Source organism: Dama dama, chromosome 1 (assembly GCF_033118175.1).
Source record: "Dama dama isolate Ldn47 chromosome 1, ASM3311817v1, whole genome shotgun sequence".
NCBI classification, from domain to species: Eukaryota; Metazoa; Chordata; class Mammalia; order Artiodactyla; family Cervidae; genus Dama; species Dama dama.
Window position 1 is genome coordinate 62474104 of NC_083681.1, and position 21243 is coordinate 62495346.

At 31.9% G+C, this 21243-nt stretch overlaps 1 protein-coding gene across 2 annotated transcripts in view; it reads right to left on the reverse strand.

The window, feature by feature from the left end:
• Positions 1-21243, reverse strand: part of CSTF3 (cleavage stimulation factor subunit 3) — a 64643-nt gene that overhangs the window by 24377 nt on the left and 19023 nt on the right. The window contains exon 2 of one of the 2 annotated variants that reach the window (XM_061151488.1): positions 19444-19542. The exons of the other annotated variant lie outside the window; for it this stretch is intronic. The gene's annotated coding sequence lies outside the window, so the exon portion shown is untranslated. The remainder of the gene's footprint in view (positions 1-19443; positions 19543-21243) is intronic. 2 annotated transcript variants of the gene reach the window in all.

Genomic DNA, 21243 nt, shown 5'->3' on the forward strand with positions numbered 1-21243 from the left:
CAAAAAGTTCAGCCCCAATCCTGAAACCTGAAAGAAATGGAATCCTAAAGATAAACCCTGTCTTTCATTAATTTACTCTTTTTCACCACACTTCTGCTGTTTTCAATCTCTTGTACCCTGGAAATCATGTCTTAGATGGCTACAAAATGTAAGCAGATTTCAAGAATTTGGGAAACACTGAAGAATGTCACTCTAAGATTAAATAACAGATTTTAAAGTTGCCCAAGTAGATGTAGAACATTCTCCTTCCCACCATCCAGTCCTAATCTTAAGCTAAAGACATCAGGAAAGGAGTATCTGCCAGCAAATCCATTTTTACAGAAGAAATTGTATGTCTATGTGACAGGCTCTTTTCTAGCTCTAGAGATAACAGCGGTGGACTAAACTAAGTTTTATAGTTCATAGAGTTATGTTTTAGTAAGGGAGTCATAAATAGATAGTGTAAAAGGTTTGCTTTGCTTATCTGTGCTACCTAATTTTTCCTACCATATATTGTACTATTTCTATAACCTTCCTATTAAATGTAGTTATAAATGTATGCCTACATACACATATACACAGATTTACTTTTATTTTTTTGAAGCTTTAATCAAGTTTATTTCTATAATCAAGATAAGTGAAGGGGTCATCACACACATATTTATCCCTTCACAAAAGATAATGAAGCCTGAAACAGATTTACTTTTAAAAGATTGTTGAAAACCTTGTTCTTGTCCCATAAATTTTCAGTTCTTCCAGGCCCTTAAAATGTGCACATAAGTAACATTTGTTAAATACGAGTGTAAAGTATAAACCACTTATAGTCTCAGTATGATTGACATTAAAAATGTGCTAAGCAAAAATATTATCTTCAGTTCTGGGTTAAATTTATGTCCATTTTGATTCTTTGTACTAACCAAATTAGGTATTAATCTTCTACTTTTCTGAACCAATAAAAAGTATTTGTAGCACGTTTAGGATTTACCAAGTAGATATGGGGATATGGACCTGAACTCAAAAAGTTTATAATCTAGTTATAATCATAGTATTATTGGAAAGATAGGACTAAGTTTAAATTACTTTCTATTGGGGCCATGTCTTACAAACCCAGAGGAATAGGAGTTCCATGCAAATTAGTTACCAAGGAAAGTTTTACTGTGCAGATGGAATCCTGGCCATTGATGAGAAACAAATTTCTGAAAGTTAATGAAATAACATGAGTTTCTCAAGTTTTCTGTGGAATAGTGAAAACATTCACACGAGAAAGAACAGATACTAGGAAAACAGGTTGGCTAACTGTGGTAAAGGTCCATTATAGGGAGTCTGAAACACCAAACAGAATTTAAACTTGATCCTAAATTACTGATACTTTCATCAGTTGGATGATCGGGGGATACTTTTATCACCCAATGATAAAAGTATACAAACTATGACTCATAGTGGAGGTGGGAGTGACGGGGTAAGGGTAGGAAGCTTTTGGTGCCATGGAATAAGGCAAGCTGGCACCTGAGAGAACAAGGGCATAGCTATCATCCTTAAGTGGGCTTGGGAGAGGGGCAACAGGGAGAGAAAAACAGTAATATAGACGGTGGGATATGCCACAGGTCAAAAGGAGCTCTGGGTACAGAAAAGATCAGTGAACCTGACAATAGGGAAATTACTGCAGATTTAAATTTAAAAGCCAAAACAATTCAACTCCTTAGAAGGTGAAATCAATGACAAAATACTCACTTATTAAATACTCAATGTATGTAAACACTACTATAAGAGTTTGTATTAACTTATTCAATCCTTAGAACAACACTTAAGTACTATTATTTACTATATGAAAGATGACAAAACTGAGAAAGGTGTAGTAAGCTGCCCAATATTGCACAGCTGAGCTCTTTACACACCACATTGCTCTTTATCTAGATATATGTATGAGGATGTTCATTGAAAAAGTGCTTATGGGGACTTCGCTAGTGTCCAGTGGCTAAGACTCAGTGCCCCCAATGGAGAGGGCTCAGGTTCAACCCCTGTCAGGGAACTAGATCCCACAGGCCACAACTAAAGATCCTGCATGCCACAATGAAGACTGATGACCCATGTGCTGAAAGTAAGACCCAACATAGCCAAATAAATAAATATTTAAAAAAAAAAAAAAGAGTGCTCGTGGTGGAGAAAAATCTGGAAGCTTAAATGATCAAAGGCAGACTGACTAAATAAATTCTGCTCTGTCTAAAAATGGAATGGATTATTTATATATACATAAAACTTTAAAAGCAATGATGTATATTTATAATACTGAATGGAAATATGTCCACGGTATATTATTTTTAAAAAGAAGCAGAATTTTAAAACCAGGCACACATTTGGTATGTTTATCCAATCTACTTATTCTCCCCATCCCACTTCCTATGTCTCTATCTAGAGTGCAAGATGGATGAGTAGGAGAAATGCACAATTTTGTGTGCATTAGCCAAAACTGTTAGCACTGGGAGAAGAGAGATCAGTTTTCTGTCTTAGCTATTCAGAGCAATAAAGAGAGGTAGGTGTTTTTTAAAAGAAAAGAAAGAAAACCATAGCTGATGGGGTAGTAAATCTGTCTTCTGAGTATTTCCTTTGTGTTTTCCTTTGATTATAAGTATCTCTATTTACAAGCCATTTTAAAATGCTCTCAAATTCTCATCCAGGCCTACAAAGCTGAAAAAAAATTATTACGTAATTGCCAGGAAATCAGGCAAAATTAATTTTAACCAAAATAGTCAAAGGTAAAACTTTGACCTAAAATTGATTTTGCCCCAATTTATAGGGCATTTGTCTATAATTTTCACTTGACATTTATACTCATCCTTTTCACTTAATGTCTGAAACTCTTTGCTTCCAGTAAACACTTTGTAAACACGATGGCAAGTCATTACTTTTCAAAAATAACCTGCAAATTCTGAGTAAGGAAAACAGAGCAGGATATTTCACTTTTGGAGAAAAGCGAGTAATTTCTCTAAAGTATCAAAAAATCACCTAGTTAATTCTCAAGGCTCCACTGTTTTTGCTACTCTAACCCCCCTACACAACCTACCCCACAGCCCCTCATCACTGATGTATGACATAAATTTTCTTTCTAAATGGTAAAATTGAGAATGGGAAATGTGTACAATTATTTGAGATCCTTGAGCTACCAGAAATGTCAGAAAACCAACTTTATAAGCCACTAATCTCAAAAATGGAATAAATTCTGTACTGTACAACCAGGGAGGTCCTCAAGCAGGTGTGCTGATTTACTTCCTTCAAAAGACTAGTATGTTTCTTTCTTTCACATCTATTTAGTCTTCTCTAGCCTGTTACCTTAATTTTCAGCTTTTATGAATTGTTTTCTTAACAAAATAAAAATCTTTCCAGGCAACGTAACATATTGTTCAATAACAATTTCTCTAAGATCTCTACATGAACTTCACACATTGCCTTAGAAAACCTCACTCCACTTCCATTTTGCTGAGTTAACCTCCCATTAGTGTAGTCACACAACTTTTTAACATGTGGTGAAAATTTTTAGAGTAGAAAACCATTTACTCTTTACAATTCTTTGATCTTTCACCAATACTTCTCACTGCATATAAATTGAGAACTGTTATTTTTAAAAAGTTAATTGAATTATCATTGGACAAAAGCCTTATTTTAGTCACTCCTCTGATCATTCTAGTCTCATAAATCACAATATATTCTTTCCCATTTTGATAGATTCCTATCAGAATATCAATTCCTTGCATAATTTTCAGTGCATCAAATGTCTTTCTATGCATTTCTTTGTTACAAACGCTATACATACTTTTATACTGCTGAGCCAGTGTACACTAGAAACCTATAGTCATGGGTAATGCTTCATCTAGCTTTTCTTAAAATCACTTTTCAAAAATAGGATTGACCTTCTACAATGAAATGGCTATAAATCCAGTGCATGATAATTCTCTTTTTGAGCAACTTGCCTACTATTCCAGTATTCCCCTATTTACAGTGCATTCATTCCTCAGACTAAAACGTTGTTGTTTTTTTTGCAATGCTACTATTAAAATACACTTTAGATCAGAGGTTACAATTACATTCTATAACTCTCCTTCTGATCCCTTTTTATCATTTTATCCAAGAAATTAAAGTCTACACTTGTATGTATGATCTAATTTCAGTTTTCTCAATCTTATATGCAGAGTTTATTTCTATTTTATTAATGAAATAACCTAATTTCATGCTCCTTTTTAAAAACTACTTATTAAATAATCTATTCATCTTTCTCACCATAAGTGTACACTGATTTAATCCTTACTCTATTCTCACAAACTGTAATTGGTCATTTTTACTGAAATTCTGAAGCAATTTTTAAAATGACCTGGCTAAACTTTTGAAAGATCATGGAAGAAACCTTTGATAGTGAAATATCAATTCTAAGAGGTAAGTCTAAAGATATTACAAATGTGTACAGATATTTAAGTAAAACTATATTTATTTCAGTTCCTCATAAACAGAACAATATGGATACACAACAGTAAAGGACTGGTTAAAAAGCATGTCTAAAACAAACTACTTTGCCACATTTGGAAGCAATTTTGTATAATAAAATAAAATGTGCTATCATGTAAAGACGTTACAAAAAAGTAAGATTTTATAGATAGCTACATCTAGAAAGACTAAGTGGTAAAAGATAGTGGGAATATGGATATTTCTTCCCTTTAGGCTTACATTTTTCTAATTTTCCTACAATAAACATATTATCCTTTTAAATAATAAATAAGTTTTATCTTCCTTTTTAAACAACCATGAGTTCCGCTTTTCTTCCTTCACCTCTTTTAACTCCATCCATTTGATACTATTTCATTATGCTTGCCTTTTAAAATGGAAATATTTAATTTCAAAAATTTTATTCATCTACATACTTAGCTTCAGTGGCAATAGTTTATAAAAGCCTAACTGCATTTTTTTCAATATTCCATTTAGGTATAATTTCACTGACTCATTTGAAAACAAGTCAACATCATTTTTAAAAAAATCCCACAAACGCACTGACTTTTATCAGTTTATTTCACAGCACCTAAAATAGTACCTAACATATAGCAGACATTCAATAAATAGTTGCTAAATGAATGTGGATAAAAATCTAGCACTGATAGCATATCCATTCACAGTTAACTTGTAGAATTAACATTATGCTATCTTAATCAATGCAAATGTAAAAATGTAAGACATATAACTTTTATAGATAACTCATTATAAGTTCTGTAATTTTTATCAAAACATTAACTAAAAAACCTTTCAGTAAAAAGGTTTAAAAAGAACGCTAAGAATTATACTGTCAGACAATTCAGAATGAAATAACAATTGGATAGGGATTGATTAAAACTCTAATATGAATTTTGAAAACAGACTTTCACATGGTTTAGATAATTCCATGCAAACACTCAAATCAATTTTATTTTCCATTAATTCTTTTGAATGAAAACATGGTTTTTATTTCCCAAATAATATTGCCTCAAATAGCTACTTAAAAGTTGGAATTGTGGAAGTAGAGGTTTAAATAGGTAGGCACAGCTAACAAATTATCTTCATGAAAAAGCAAAGAAAAAACTCAGGTAAGAAACATTACACTCCAGAAGAATCAGTAAGATTGAGACATGAAACTTCTTCCTCTCTGACAAACATGCTCCAAAACTAAAACTTTGGCTCTATTTCAGTGGGTTAAGTCCTACTTTGAAATGTTAAATACTATTTCCAGAATGTTTATTAATCAAATAGGTATTTAAGTTTTAAAACTTCTTTTTCATGCATCCCACCTGGGCTGGTGATCTGCTGTTTAAGTTCCTAAATATCGTTATTTAAAGACTTATCAAGAAAGGATCCACTATCTTCTCTGGGATTTGTTTTATATAGGTTGACCAAATTCCAGAGAAAATAGTTTGCTTCATATTTTATCTCCTCCATATATGTTTGTGATGACATTTTCCAAAGTGATATCACATAAAAATTAAGTTCAAATTCTATATGGAATACTGTCATTAAGGTTTTAGTAGACAAGGCCGCAATAAAGAGTATACTGGAATTCCCTCCTTGTGCTGTGACAGAAATGCAAAGAAAGTTGAAGGGAAAAAAAAAAAGAAACTTGAAGGGGAAAAGAACCTCAAGAGCAAGCTCTGGATCAAGATGATATCACTTTAGTTTGTAAATAAAGTCTCAAGGAAGGCTACTATAATCTAATACACAGCCATTCTTTCTAATGGATCCTAATATTCAGATCTAATTTCACCCAGGCTTTCTTTAAGTGACTGGTTAGTGGGGATGTCAGATTATTTAAAGCTGTGACATGTAAAAATCAACAGGTAATTTTAAAAATTTCTAATGCTATTTCTCAAAGAAATTGAGCTTCGGGCAGTCCTTTTCCAATCACTCCCTAAACCTAAGGGAAGACAGTAAACCATTGCTCTCTCCTCCTCACATTCTCTCATCATCCCACAGTACGCACCCAATAAACTACAAGTTGGATTTTCAGATTGTTACAGTTGAGATACACTGCTGGACAGGAGGGCATGCACGTTGGAAAACCAAATTTTTATGAAGTATTTAGCTGACCATTGAGAAAACAAGTTTAAAAATATTTACTGTTTAAAAAAAATTAGTACAAATAAAAACCTTACACATAAAACTCATTTCAAAGGGAGCTCCACAATACTAGAAAGATGGCTTCATGATTTTGATGCCTGACATTATTGAATAGCACAAGAAAATCTGTACTGTGAATCAAGACTTTTCCTCAAAAATACTTTATAAGCAAATCAATTTAAGGGAAAAAATATATAACTAGTAACAGAAACATACCCTTATAAAATCTACTTAAAACTACTATTATTACATAAGGGTATTCAAGCCTCCTCATATTTTTCAAAAGCTGAGTTGCAAGAATGTAAAAAGTTCAAGACATGTATGAGAAAAATAATTTGCAACTGTAAGATTTTAGCGGGAAACTATAGATTTGATGAACTAAATGAAAACTGAAACACAAAACAACCGAAAGAAAATTATTTAAAGCAAGTCATGAACACCAAAGTAACAAATAAAAATACAGTCTTACACATCCGAGAGCATATTTATCATTCCTTCCAGTCTGACATTGAGAAAAACAACATAAGCAATAATAATAACACACAATTTAAATGTCATATCAAAATTACCTAAACTTATAAATAGCAAATCATGCTAAAGTTAAATTTTCCTTAAGTTCCATTATATAAAGTGTTCTTGGCAAATAAGAAAAAACAAAACAAAAATGGAATAAGGATATTAAGTTTCAGAAAAAGAAATCTTAAGGGACTTTAAATTTATAAAAACAATCTCACACATAAAAGGAATACAAATCAAAACCATACTGATAATTGTTTACCTATGAATACTGGCAGAAGTTTAAAGTGTAATATATTGAATTAAGATGTGAGGAAAGAAAAAAGAATTGAGGAAGTGGAACACTTTCAATATCAAGGAAGGATTATTAATTAGGATTAATAAGGATTATTATTAATAAGGATTATTAATGGGATTTTAAATTATTACCTCTGTGGAAGGCAATTTGGTTAAAAAATCCCCTCAAACTCTTTGATCCAGCAATTCCTTGTCTAGAAATAATTTATAGATATATTTACACAGAAATGACATGCACATATATATTCAACACAATAACATTTCTAATAGAACAAGTTTGGGAGGAACCAAAATGTTCTTCAGTAAAAGACAGGTTAAACTAAATATGGAATAACTATTTGTGATTAAAAAATAAAATTTACTTTGTTAAGTAAAAAAGAAAAAAGGGTATAAAAGAAAACCTAAGGGGCAACTGTTCATGTAAAAGGAGAGGAAAAAAATAAGCTGAATACTTTTTCACTGGGGAGAATTGGGTGACTCAAGGATGGGTAGATAAAAAACTTTTCCCTGCAGGTCGCTTTTATAACGTGGGTTTTTAAACCACGTTTTAAAATACACAAACATGCTGTAGTATTTTAGGTAGTATGATAATTTGGGGTGGGGCTTCTCTCATGTTTAAACATACTTCTGTATTTAACCATCAATTCTTAAAACAATATTCCAAATACTCTAAAAATGTGTAAAATAGAATGTGTATCACACATACAGATATATGTATATTATTAAACTATTTAATTAACAATATTTTTTAAGGCAAGGGAGTTTTGCAACTTCTAAATACCTAAAAGAATTTAAGCATTTTTAAAAGAAAACAATCAACCTTAACACAAACTGATAAATCAAAATACAGAAGTATAACCATAAATTTACTTACTCAGGTGATTTTTCAGCCCTAAAAATGGATGTCAACTAATGGAAAAACACATTGATGTCACTCAAGATTAGTGTTTAATAAAGTATTTTTAACATTTATTAATAAGATTATTAAAGAAATATAGATGGGTAAAAATTTGACTCAAAGTCAACATTTACTTTTAACAAACTGTTGGATGCCACAAACTATAAACTTCTGGCACTAAACCAATCAAGTATTTACTGAACTCATAAATTAAAATAAAAGTAAAATTCATTATCATTTTCTTCTAAAAAAATGAAAGTAAAAATATATCATGAATTAAAAGTTCTTTCATATATGAGAATTTTCATTAGAAGAGAGTAACTTTGGAGGAGAAAGTTGATCAAGAAAAAAACTGAGTAATTTGATGGATAATAACAGGAATATTCTTTTAAAAATATGTAAAATTTCTTTTAGTTTGAGGAAGTTAAATACTATACAGGGAAATGGCAACAAATACATATGTAGTCTCTAACCTTCTGTGATGACTCATGTTCTGCCTGTGAAGTATATTTCTAAATAGATTTCTTTAAAAAATACATATGTAGCTTTGAAAATGATATTAACTTTGCCAAGAATGTCTTTCTTCACCCTCATCAAGATTTCTCTCCCAGGTATAGAACTTTGACAGGTTTTTCTGTTTAAGTAAATTGAAGGTGCAATTCCCTTGTTTTCTGGCTTCTACTGTTGTCATGAAATTGTCAACATGCCATTCCCTTGAAGGCCATTTGTCCTTTTGTTTCCAGTGGCATCTACGATGAGTTGGGTTTTTTTTCTGTAGTTTCACTCTTGAGTCTACATGGAAATTTTTTCTTTTTTTAATCCTGTTTGGGATTCATTAAGCTTCCTAGATCTGCTGAATTTGTGCATCATCCTGAAAAAAGTTCTTAAGTATTTATCTCTTCCAATTGAGCTTCTGCCCAGTATTTCTCCTCTACTTCTGGAACTTCATTTACACACATTTTCACTCTTATCCTTTGTGACCCTAATCCTTTCATACTTTCTGTCAGTTTCTTTAAACTCCAGTCTGGATTGCTTGACTTTTCCAATTGTCTCTTCATCTGTGTCTAATCTGTTATTAATCTAATTCCATTTTAATTCTAGACTCTGAAGTCTTTGTAGATGTTTCTGCTGTACATGGTTTCCTCACATGGTTAGTTTTTAACAAGTGAACTCCTTTTTCCTGGAAAAATATTCAAGATTTTCTTCTGTGGCTTAGGATGAAGGTGCATTCCTCCAAAAAAAAAAGTCTGAATGAGATTATCAAGCCCCTAGGAGCATAATTCAGGTTAAGTCCCCCTTACAATCATGGTTCAAAGGCTTTTTGAACTATCCAAGTGATGTTTATTTGGACCACAAATCCATGCAAGGCTCAACTTGTTGAAACGTCTCAGGACTTTCCCATTCTGCTCTGCTGAGGAGCACAGCAACTTTCCCCAATCTCCTAGGGTTAATATGGCCGCATAGATTTATTTCTGGTTCAGTGTCATCCTGAATACTTTCTGCACATAGCTTTAGAGGAAGAGGATGTCTTGTTGGGCAGGCCTTGGGCTTTGACTTTTGCTACCAGAAATCCTAGAAGCATTTGAAATTGAAGCTCAAGTTCTCCCAGTTTGACAAACACTCTCAGGGTAAAAAAATTTAGGAACTCTGCTAATCTCCCAGCATTCCTACATTCTGTGTTTGTTTTCCAATTAGGTCTTGGCTTCTTTACTATATTGTTATTCAAGATACTTTAAAATTCTTCCCAGGAGCCTTTGTTTTCAGTGAGAGTATTTATCTGAGTAACCAAACTCATCATATTACCCGTATCTTCAATATATTTTATTAACATCTGGCTTCAAAAATATTAGGAAAAAATTTTGTATGAAAACTATCCAGAAAAGCAACCAAAAACTTTAAAATTCAATGTTCATTGAAATACCAAATTTCAAAGGTTAAAAAAATTAGAGTTCAGTATACCAAGTATATTTCCTCTAATGTATTGGAGAACTCTCAAATAAGTATAATTCAGTTCTCTGAAATACTTTATAAACCAGCAATTTGAGTTTACCACTAATGTTTGCCATGCCAAAGTGAAGTCTGGGTGAAAATTACAAAGACAAGAAGTAAAATGATTAATAATATTTAGCACAGAAGTCTACTGTTTTTAAAGACAAAGGCTGGAGTATTTCATCTTTTTACATTGTTTTTAAAAATAAATCTATGTAATGTTAAGTTTATGGATTAAATTAAAACATACTTTCTGTATTTTTAAATATCTAGATGTCTTAAATGAACTTCATCCCCCAATCAGATGTTGGCGCTGTGCACATATACAACATTAATCAGAGAAAACGTGTGGGTAAGAGTTAAAATGTTTAAGCTTTACTAATTTGACAACCAAGCTGTGAAATCTGATAAATCAACTTGTGAATACTCAAATTTTTATCTCATACACACACATACAAAATGTCTGGTAAGTTTTACTTCAATATACACCTAAGCTTTTCTTATAACCAGTCAAGAATTTATTTTCTGTATCAGGTTTTGAAGGAAAGCATTTCAGAATTACAAGCAAACAGTTTTTTTTTAAAGGTACCTCAGAAGCCTTGGTACATCAGTAATGCCTTTTGGTAATTCTTTAAAATTGAATAATTCCTTAAAAATCTTTCCTTTAGGACATACATCAAGACAGAATAATTCTGAATGTCAATGATGCTTATTCTAAAATACTTAAAAACAGCTGAAGGCATTAGACAATTCAAAATGATACTCTTGTCTTTTTAGAAAAGCTGTAAAGACATTTTTAAAACCTATGTTAATAGTAAAAATATTGGTCATGAATAATTTGATGAAAAATGTTATAAATGGCTATCATACTCTAATTCTTAGAAATTAAAATTCAAATTGAAAATAATGATAAACTCAATTTTATTTCCTATTGGGGATTTTTCACCTGACAAATACTTAACAGTGCCACTAAATTCTAGATTCCTGAAACATACCAATATACAAAATACAAATTTAATAAAGGAACTCTTCAGTATACTAGGAGATAAGCATTACAGGTCGAAAAAACAGAGGCAAGAATTAGTTTTGAGGAGTTGGGAACAACAGTGGCAATTTAAAAGGGTGGCAAGAGCAAATCTCATTGAGAAGAAAACACTTTTATAAAAATTTGAAGAAAGCAAAGGATTTTGCCAAGCAACTATCTGGATAAATATGTTTAGAGCAGATAAAACAGCTAATGTCTTGAGGTGGGAATGTGTTTAGAATATTTAAGAAGGCCAGAGAGACTGAAGAACAAACTTTATTATGTGAATTATCATACAGTGAGCACAAAATTTTTTACTGAAGCGGAAATCACGGTATTCACTCATTTTCTAATCATTATTTACTCAACCTATCTGAATCTATGACTAAGAAATAACTGATTGTTCAACATATAAAAATGTCACTTTACAGATTAAAAAAAAACTATATCCAATTTCTGCTTGAAACAGAACCCTGAGTATTCTAATGTTTTTGAAGATTCCGTAAGTAGCCAAACCCAATCAAGAACCAGAATTCAATAATTCAATGATCCAAATTCACTATAATTCTCAACTACTTACTGCTATAAAAACATTGTATTACATGTAATACCAATGTCTTTCTAATATGCACAATATTATCATTATTGTATCAATGCAATTCTAATACTTCCCTCCTCATATTAAACATATTGCCATAATCTACCCTCCCTAGATTTTCAGACTTTGTGAAAATATGAAAATCAGTGAATAAAATAAATTTTAATTTTTTTCTCAAAAGGAGTTTGAACCCCAGTTTTTGTGCTTTCACTAAATTTCAGTTTTACATAATTTCAAAAATATTCACAAGATAGCAGAGCCTTAGCTTCAGGTTTTATTCAAAACCAAGTTTCAATCCTCGATACTATGAACAATAGAAGTGCTAAGTGGTATTAAAAATTTTGTGCCCCTTTGGTGTAACTCTCCCTTTGAGTACCCACTTGCATACTAACATGTATTTAATCAAATAAAAGGACAGTGTTCTACACATTTCATTTAATAAAATTCTTATAACAGACGAGTGATCAGTTTTTTTTCTGTACAGAAATCAATTTAGAAACTGTTATTGGATAAACGAGACATATTGACAATGTGGTCTCTTACCATTTAGTAAAAGCAGATTTTATTCACAGCCAAAACTTTTCTAGGAACTAACTTTTTCAAAGTAGCTATTCAAGTTTTGTCTACCTATAAAAAAATTACCAATTTTCTCCCTTTGAAAGTTTTTTGCCTCCTTCAAAACGAATACATTGGTCAATTAATGTCACATTTTCCTCAAATTATATGAAGCTTATTATAGAGAATGAAAGGTCTCATAGCTCCTTAACTCTCATATTAAGACTCAAATACAAAGTAAAAATTAGTGAAACCAAAATAATTTCTAATCAACAGGCAACTTTCTTTGAAAATTGTACAGGAAACTTCCAGTCATTTAAGTTTCTGTAAACATCTGAGTTTTTAAAAGGCCCAGAATTAGAAATATTATCACAACTGAAGGTTTTCCTAGAGCAAAATTATTCACATTTTAGTCATTATGAAATTTCAGATGTCCATACTTATCAGATAATCATACTTTTTCTCCAGCTCCATTTCCTAACAGCTTAGCTGCAATTCTAAATTAACTATTGAGCTGCTGTTTCTGCAATTAAGGAAAATTTCATGAGATAGTCACAAGTCATCTGCTTACAACACTTCAAAGGACTAGAAGCAAAACTTAGCTTAAACTATCAAGCTGTTTCGATTTCTCAGATAGAGCATGTTTTTCTCCCCTTTGTTCAGACTAGTGCTTCTTTCTGCCAGGGATTCTGTGCTTAATTTGAGATTTCCATTTAAAAAGTCTTGTTCTTCTACAGGATTTCCTTGACTCACCCTCACACACACCACTGCTTCTCATCAAAGCACCTACGGGGTATGCCAAGCTAAAGGTATGCTATGGACACCTTATGTTTGTGAAAATATACAGATGGTGTGGGGCCTGAAAATGAACTATATGACTTTTTTCAGAATCCATAAATTCAACAGGAGGAAACCAAAATTGAAAGAGACACATGTATCCCATTGTTCATGGCAGCACTATTTACAATAGCTAGAACATGGAAGCAATCTAGATGTCCATCAACAAATGAATGGATAAAGAAGTTGTGGTATATATACACAAAGGAATACTCAGCCATAAATTCAACAGTCAATTTTGCTACAGAAAAACAGTGTTTAACACTTTGGGCGATTTTATCTGAATATAACCCAGGCAAATATGTTAATAGGTATCCATAAGTCTTCAACCTACCAACTCTTTTAGGATACCTTTAAGGACCTGACATGTAAAACTACTTGATAAAACAGCTTGCTAACATAATTCTGCATATTTTAATCTGCACAGAATCTTCTAGAAGCTACTTAGAACTGCTATAATTTAAATTTTTACATAACTTTATAATGGTTTATACAGAATCAGCTGAACTGTCCTAGGAAGATTCATTAAGATATTTCAGTTTTGGGAAGGTACTCAAAAAGAGTTTCTTGAATTTCTAAGTCTGATTAAACCTCAAGTTCCAAATAACCAGAAATGCTGATCTTCAATAAATGTGATTTTTCTCATTAAATAAAGGAATTAACATCCTCTTTCACTTTAAAAAAAGGTGGATATTGTGCCCCCTGCCTTCAATCTTCCATTTTTATTTTTTGATGAAACTTTGCTTCATGATTGCAAACATTTTAAAGTAAGATCTCCAAAAAACAAAACAAACAAAAAAACCAATCACAACAAAGTACATTCTGTCCTCTCAGAAAACTTTTGCAAAACTTCTACAGGAAGAAAAGTATGAATATAATTCAGTAAGCAGTCTGAAATGTAATACACTTAACTTAAAATCTAAACTCTGGCCTTGATTTGAGAAAATTCCATCCTAATAAAACTCCTAACTGCTAAATCAGAAACAAAAGGTAAACTTTCTTGTTCTCACATTAACGCTGAATTAATGCAGAATTGCTAATTGCCGCTTCTGTGTTTGGAATTTCTTTCTACTTTTTGAAATTAGAACCAAGTACATCGTGCAGAAGCTTAAAAATTGTGAAGGGTAAAAATAGAACTTTGCAAAGTAGAATTTTAGAATTAAGATTTTATACAAACCATAAGGTGTGGTTACCTATTATTGTACTATGCCCTTTACCAAAGTATTTGTAGCAATTTTATGTCATTTTGTGTAGCTATACATTCATATTTTTTCAAATGTACTCCCAAATCCTTACAGCTAAAAAGAATGCAAGAAAACATCTGAGCAAAGAGGAGTCAGTTATGAACCTACTACTTAGCTGTTTCTACAACTGTATTTTATATTTTAGGTCCTTTAGGTTGTTAGTATAGTGTGATTAGTAAGTAAGAGCCCAGACTTATGAAATAGGTTATCTCAGTAGAACGCCCCCAGCTTTCCTATTTACCTCTCAGTAGCTTAATCTTTGGGGCTTTCCTCACAGCTCAGTCGGTAAAGAATCTGCCTGCAATGCAGGAGACCTGCATTTGATACCAAAGTCGGGAAGATCCCCTGAAGGAAATGGCAATCCACTCCAGTATTCTTGCTTGGAAAATCCCATGGACAGAGGAGCCTGGCGGGCTACAGTCCATGGGGTCCCAAGAGTCGGACATGACTTAGCAACTAAACCACCACCAACTTAAACTTTAGTACTGTTGATCTTAGGAAAGCTACTTAATAATTCTTCAGAAAAGCTGAACATCTGGAAAGAACAGTGGATAATACTTACCTACAAAGTAAACTGTGATTAGTCAGATATCCCCTATAAAGTACTAAACACAGTGCCTAGAATATATTAAAAGCCTAATTATTCTTAGCTTTATTGTTTTCCTAAGTAATCAATATAAAGGAAAAATCACTATCAATAAGATAGCAACTGAAAATCAACAATGGATTTTCTAGGAAATATTTCACCTCCAAAAATATCCTCACACTTTACTTTTCCTTAAATGTCCACAGACTATCATTCTTCTAGGCAATTTAGTAGTTTTGTAGATCAACACTTAAAATGTAATATAATTTAAAAACATCTGCTTAGTGCTCACTTCAGCAGCACATATACTAAAAAGAAAAGACAAACCACTTGCTTACTTTTAAGAATTCATGTACAATCCTATGCATATTTTGGGTAAGATCCACAAAAATTTTAACTTATTGTAAATATATTTAAATTTGGAATAAAATAACTCTTAGTAATAAAAATATAAAAAATCCCCCATCCCACTAATATCAGGATAGTTACGAAGGCATCTCTTGTCTAGAACTAATGGGGACATTTCCTTTTACAATTTACACATTATTGGACACAGTATCTGAATTCACACTCAAGGAAGGGGAAGGGAAAAGAGTGAGAAATAACATGAAATCTGTTAAGATTAAGTAGAAGACACAGCAGAAAAAGGACCACTGTAAGAAGATAAAAAACAGAATTTCAGCCATCACAGAAATAGGGAATTTTAGAAAGAGTATGAGATAGTTGGAAAAACAAAGACAAGCTGTGTATGAAATTATATTAGAACACTCTGTTCCTTTTCAGTGGGATAATGAAATTGTGGTTATGTAGGACAATATTGTGTGTGTAGAGAAGGGAAAAGTACATATGGCAAAATGCAACATTGAGATAAGGCAGAAGGTGTATAAATATTTACCATCATATTCTTTCAACTTGTTTTAAAATTTTCATAATAAAAAATTGGAAAGGGAAAACAGAGAGAGAAAAACTAATGGCTTCCCTAAGGTCACATTTAAAGAGCTAAAAGCAGCAAATCATAGGTCACCAGGTTCTAAATTGTGTAATTAGTATTCTCCCATACTATCCTCTATAGAGTAAAATTTACAAATTCCCTGCATTTCTTTAATTAAATATCTTTTCCACACTAGCAAAAATCATCAGATCACTGTTTTAATAATGGAGAGAATTCTGACACGCCCCCCTTAAGATTCATGGCAAATAATTAGCCCAATTATAAAATACTAAATCACAGACACATAAGTTCTTTCAATTTGCAATGTCTGTTCTTTAAGTGTAAATCTCATGACTCTTCCGTGAACTTGGGGAAACTCAAATTTACAACAGAGAAAACATCACTTCTGAGAAAATACCACTTCCATGCTTTATTACCTGTCAATAGAGAAATTATTTCCTTTACAGTGTTACCTTTATAATTAAAACAACAAGCAAATACTTGAAAAACATGGTATTTTCAAACACAAGTATTTATCTAGATGATCTTTTTTGACTAACTTTTTTTTGACTAACTTTGACCTGTAAAGTCAAAGATCTCATGACTTCTAAAACACATATGAATTCTTACTTGAAATAATTTGCCATTTGATCAATTAAGTAAATCAATAAAGATATTTCCCAAACCCTACAGATTGATTTGTGATAGAATTTAAAAGCATTACTGACAGTATATGACCTACATTTAGAAAACTTGCTATAACCATAATATGCACAAATTTGGTAAGTCATCATCTTTTCTAACTGCAAGTATCAGTAAACTGATCAAAAGGGAAAAAAACTGAGGGCAAGGAGAAGCCAGTACTTTACAAGTTTTCAAATAAAAATAAGCTGAAATTTGCATAATTAAGTACATACTTATAGTCAATAATACATACACTGAAAAGCCCTAGAAAAACATGACTGATTCAGGCAATAATTGTTAATTGTTCAAGAGTTCAAATGGAGTGGGCAGTTGTTGAGAAATAGGATCTTCACAGTCTCAAAACATCTCATTATTTTATTAGTTATAAAAGTAAAAATGGTAAATACACAGTCAAGGAAAAGGTCAACACTGAAATCACCAGTAAGAGGTAAATGAACATCACGTGCCTCTGATGAGGCCACACAACCACTTGCAGCTTTTCAGCTATAGTGAACATAACCTGAATTTAGTAAGGGAATAAAAAATTTAAGACTGAGAATTGTTCAACATCCAAGGAGACTGGAGAAGAATGACTCCTATATATAATGACCTTGGATTAGACTTTGATTAAAAAAATTGCTATAAAGGGCGTTACTAGAATAATTAAAGTAGAAAGTGGACTGCAGACTGAAGTTCTAAGTTTGTTTACATATGAGAGTATCTTTGCTATTAGCAAATGTAAAGCATTGTCATGACATATGCAACCCAGTCCCCTATGGTTCAGGAAAACCAGAACTGATAAAGTTATTTAAAACTGACAATTGTTATTTAAAAAAGCTGCAGTAAGCACTGTTTACAATAGCCAAAACGTGGAAGCAACCTAAATGCCCAAGACAGAGGAATGGATAGACGTGGTACCTATATACAATGGAATATTACTTGGCCATTAAAAAGAATAAAATGCCATTTGCAGCAACATGGATAGACCTAGACAGTCATACTGAATGAAGTCAAACAGAGGAGAAATATTCTATGAAATCCCTTATATATGGAATCTAAAAAGAAGTGATATAAATGAACTTACAACACAGAAACAGATTCACAGACTTGGTTAACAAACTTATGGATGTCAAAGGGAAGAAGTGGGAGAAGGGATAGTTCAGGAATTTGGGATGGACACATACACACTGCTATATTTTAAATGGATTATCAAGAAGAATCTACTGTATAGCACATGAAATTCTGCTCAATGTTATATGGCAGCTTGAATGGGAGGAGAGTTTGGGGGAGAGTGGATACAGTAAATGTATGGCGGAGTCCCTTTGCTGTCTACCTGAAACTATCACAATGTTGTTAATAGGCTATACCCCAATGCAAAACAAAAAGTTAAAAAATAAAAAAGGCTGCAGTAATCCTTTCAAACCACAGTTTAAGTGGCCATCTCTTAACACCTGAGACTTCCTTAAAAGCTGATTCTTGAGTTTGGCACTTGGTGACTATACTGTGTTTTTAAAAAAAGAAAGTTCATAGAGTTAGAAAATCAGGCTTCCCAGAAATAAAAAGAAAAAAACAAAAACCTGAACAAGTTCAGTAATGCAACCCTAAATCTGACCACAGATATAACAGTCACAGTCAAAAATACTACAAGAGTGGATATCTCTAAGATTACTTCTTGACAGATTATATACTGACAACATAATATAGTCAAAAGAACAATGACTTTATACTCAGACAAATATAGGAAGTACTCTGCCAGGTATGAAATATACTCATATGGCAATAAGATTCAATTATTGCCCTATAAAGAAAGCCTCAATTACCAAAATTGGCTGCCAAAAACATCTAACAATAACAGATCCCACATGGCCATTCTTTGGAGAGTGAGTCAGTAATGCAGGTGTGGTAAATGCAAAGCCTGAATGGCTTAAAAGCTTCCCATGTGATTCTAAAATTGTGTTGTTTGCACACTTTGGCTCAAATGGGTAACAATCTCTTGATTTAATTTACTCATGTATGAAAAGGGGCTAAGCTAATTCATCTTCCAGCTCTAAATCTGATCGAAATGTAATATCCATCTTGACTTTAAATATGTAATACATATAGAGCTATAATTTGTTGAATTAAAGAATTTTCAAGAAAACCATCAATATGCAATTCACTACTTTTTCTTTAAATTCAGTTATGAAAAAGTAAGTTACAGAAAATGTCATCATAATACCATTTCCCTTGTTAATATGAGGTGATATATGTTAACATTGTGGTAATCATTTCACAATACATATTTATATCAAATCATTTTATTTTTATGTCTTAAACTTATAAAATGTTGTATGTCAATTATATCTCAATAAAATTGAAAGGAAAAAAAGACCATTTCACATATAATCTTTAGACAAAGACTTCTAATACTAATGTTATCTGTATACGCCATAGCTAAAACTTTGTATTTTTTTTTAAAAAAGGTTTTAACAAACATGTTCTGTAATATGAATCAAAGTATTAGGGAGATTAAAAATAGCCTTGGGACTTCATCTTTGGATATTTTTACATTTCAGAGTAGTTATCCCAAAATACTTCAGACCGTCCTTGACATCAGATGGTTTTCAGAACTACCACTTAACATTTCCAAATAAAAAATTTTTCTTTAGACGTTTCCTAGCATATAAAATGGTAAAACTTACCCCAGGTTATGCTTCCCTGAGCTTTGACAAGTCGTTTAGTTTCTCAACAGGTTGTAATCAAAGCAAATATTCACCATTTTGTTGAATTTGCTGTAGATTCTGAATACATGGAGGAAAACTTTATACAGAATTCAGTTTATTATACCATTATATTAATCAACTACTTGTATTCTGCTCCAAAGTTGCTAGGAGCAAAATTGTTTAGTAATAAATAAAATTTAAAAAGTTATTTACAAGCAAATAAATGCATTCTTGTCCACATTCAGAAGTGTAGTTTTCATAGATATCACTAGCATTATTTCAGACATCTTCAATTCTTGGAAATGCCTTGAGCCATACTCATTCATTTAAAAGGAAGAGTTATTTTTAAGTTGAAAGCACATATTAAACAAAATATAAAACAACAAACCTGTTAGAACACACTTGAGCCTTTATGCGGTCTTGTCTTTTAAGAGGAAGTCAATTAATTGCCACCAGGTTCCCTTATGCTCAGAAGTTAGAACCAAAACCGATTAATTCTGCTCCCAAATGTGGGGGTTTCTAACTCCCTATTATTGTAAAGGGCTTAGATTCATTTGTGTTTATTCGTGGTTGCCACCTGTTGGGGCATATCTTTACTATCTTTTGGGATGGGGGTGGAGGGTGTATTCCAAATTAATACTCTAATGTCTTACTGATCATAATCCCAAGTAATTTAAAAAAAAAACCCTAAATATTAAATATTGTATATTAAGTGTTGTTATTCCATAAATGCTCAAGAAATTTAGGCTAAACCACTACCCACAGGGAAACCCTTTATGTTTCACAACAAATTTTGTAATGTTTGAATTTAAACAAAACCTGGTTAGAAATGCCTTTTCCAGGTTTTCAGAATACACTGTAACTCTTATAAAAAAAATAGAATATAAGAAAGCCTGGTTAAAAATTGAGTCTTTGAAGAGGGGGGAAAAATGATTCTTTTCCCCCAGTATTTTTTATGTGATTGCAATGATTATAAATGTTTTACAAAGTTAAGAAAATATAAAAAAGATCAGGTTGATTAGTACAAAATTTTGCCTGAAAATAAATGGCTACATTTCACATAATAAACTATCTAGTTTTAAGAGAAATTTTGTTATGTAAATTAACTATGTCCTAAAAAAAAAATTAACTATGTCCTTTTGCAAATAGATTATGCAATGCCTGGGGTGGAAAGAAAAGGCTCCAAGGGAAAAAATGTATAGATCATGTTAGTAGAAGTGACAACACCTAAATATCTATGCTACTATAATGCCAGAAAAATGAATGGGATATTTCAGTAAGACTTAAAATAGAAGCTTGCTACTTAAAACAGTAAATGTAAATACTTCCTTTGTTTTAAAAACAGTATGTAATTAGTCGTATCACTCTCAGGTATTTGATCATCAGTTCAGTGTTTGCAAAGAGTTTGTTTTCTTTTATACTCCTGCACTACATTTAAACATGCATGTAAGAAACTATAGATTAAAAAAACATATTGCATTTTAGAGGACAATCTGAATAATCACACAGACATGGACCAACATTTATTACAAACAGGAAAAGAGCAGATCTATAAGAAAAGAGTACAGATTTTTTAAAAAAGAAGATTGCAAGCTGAAGTATAGAAAAGAAGTTGTGATCTATATGATAATTTTTTCCTACATTTAAAAATCACATTGCTCAACATGTACAAAACATTATAATACAGTAGTTTAAACTGCTACTTAGAGAAATTAAAACAGTAAAGACAGTGGAGAAGTTTATTTCAATTTAGGTCACCCATGATCCATCCTGAGTTCA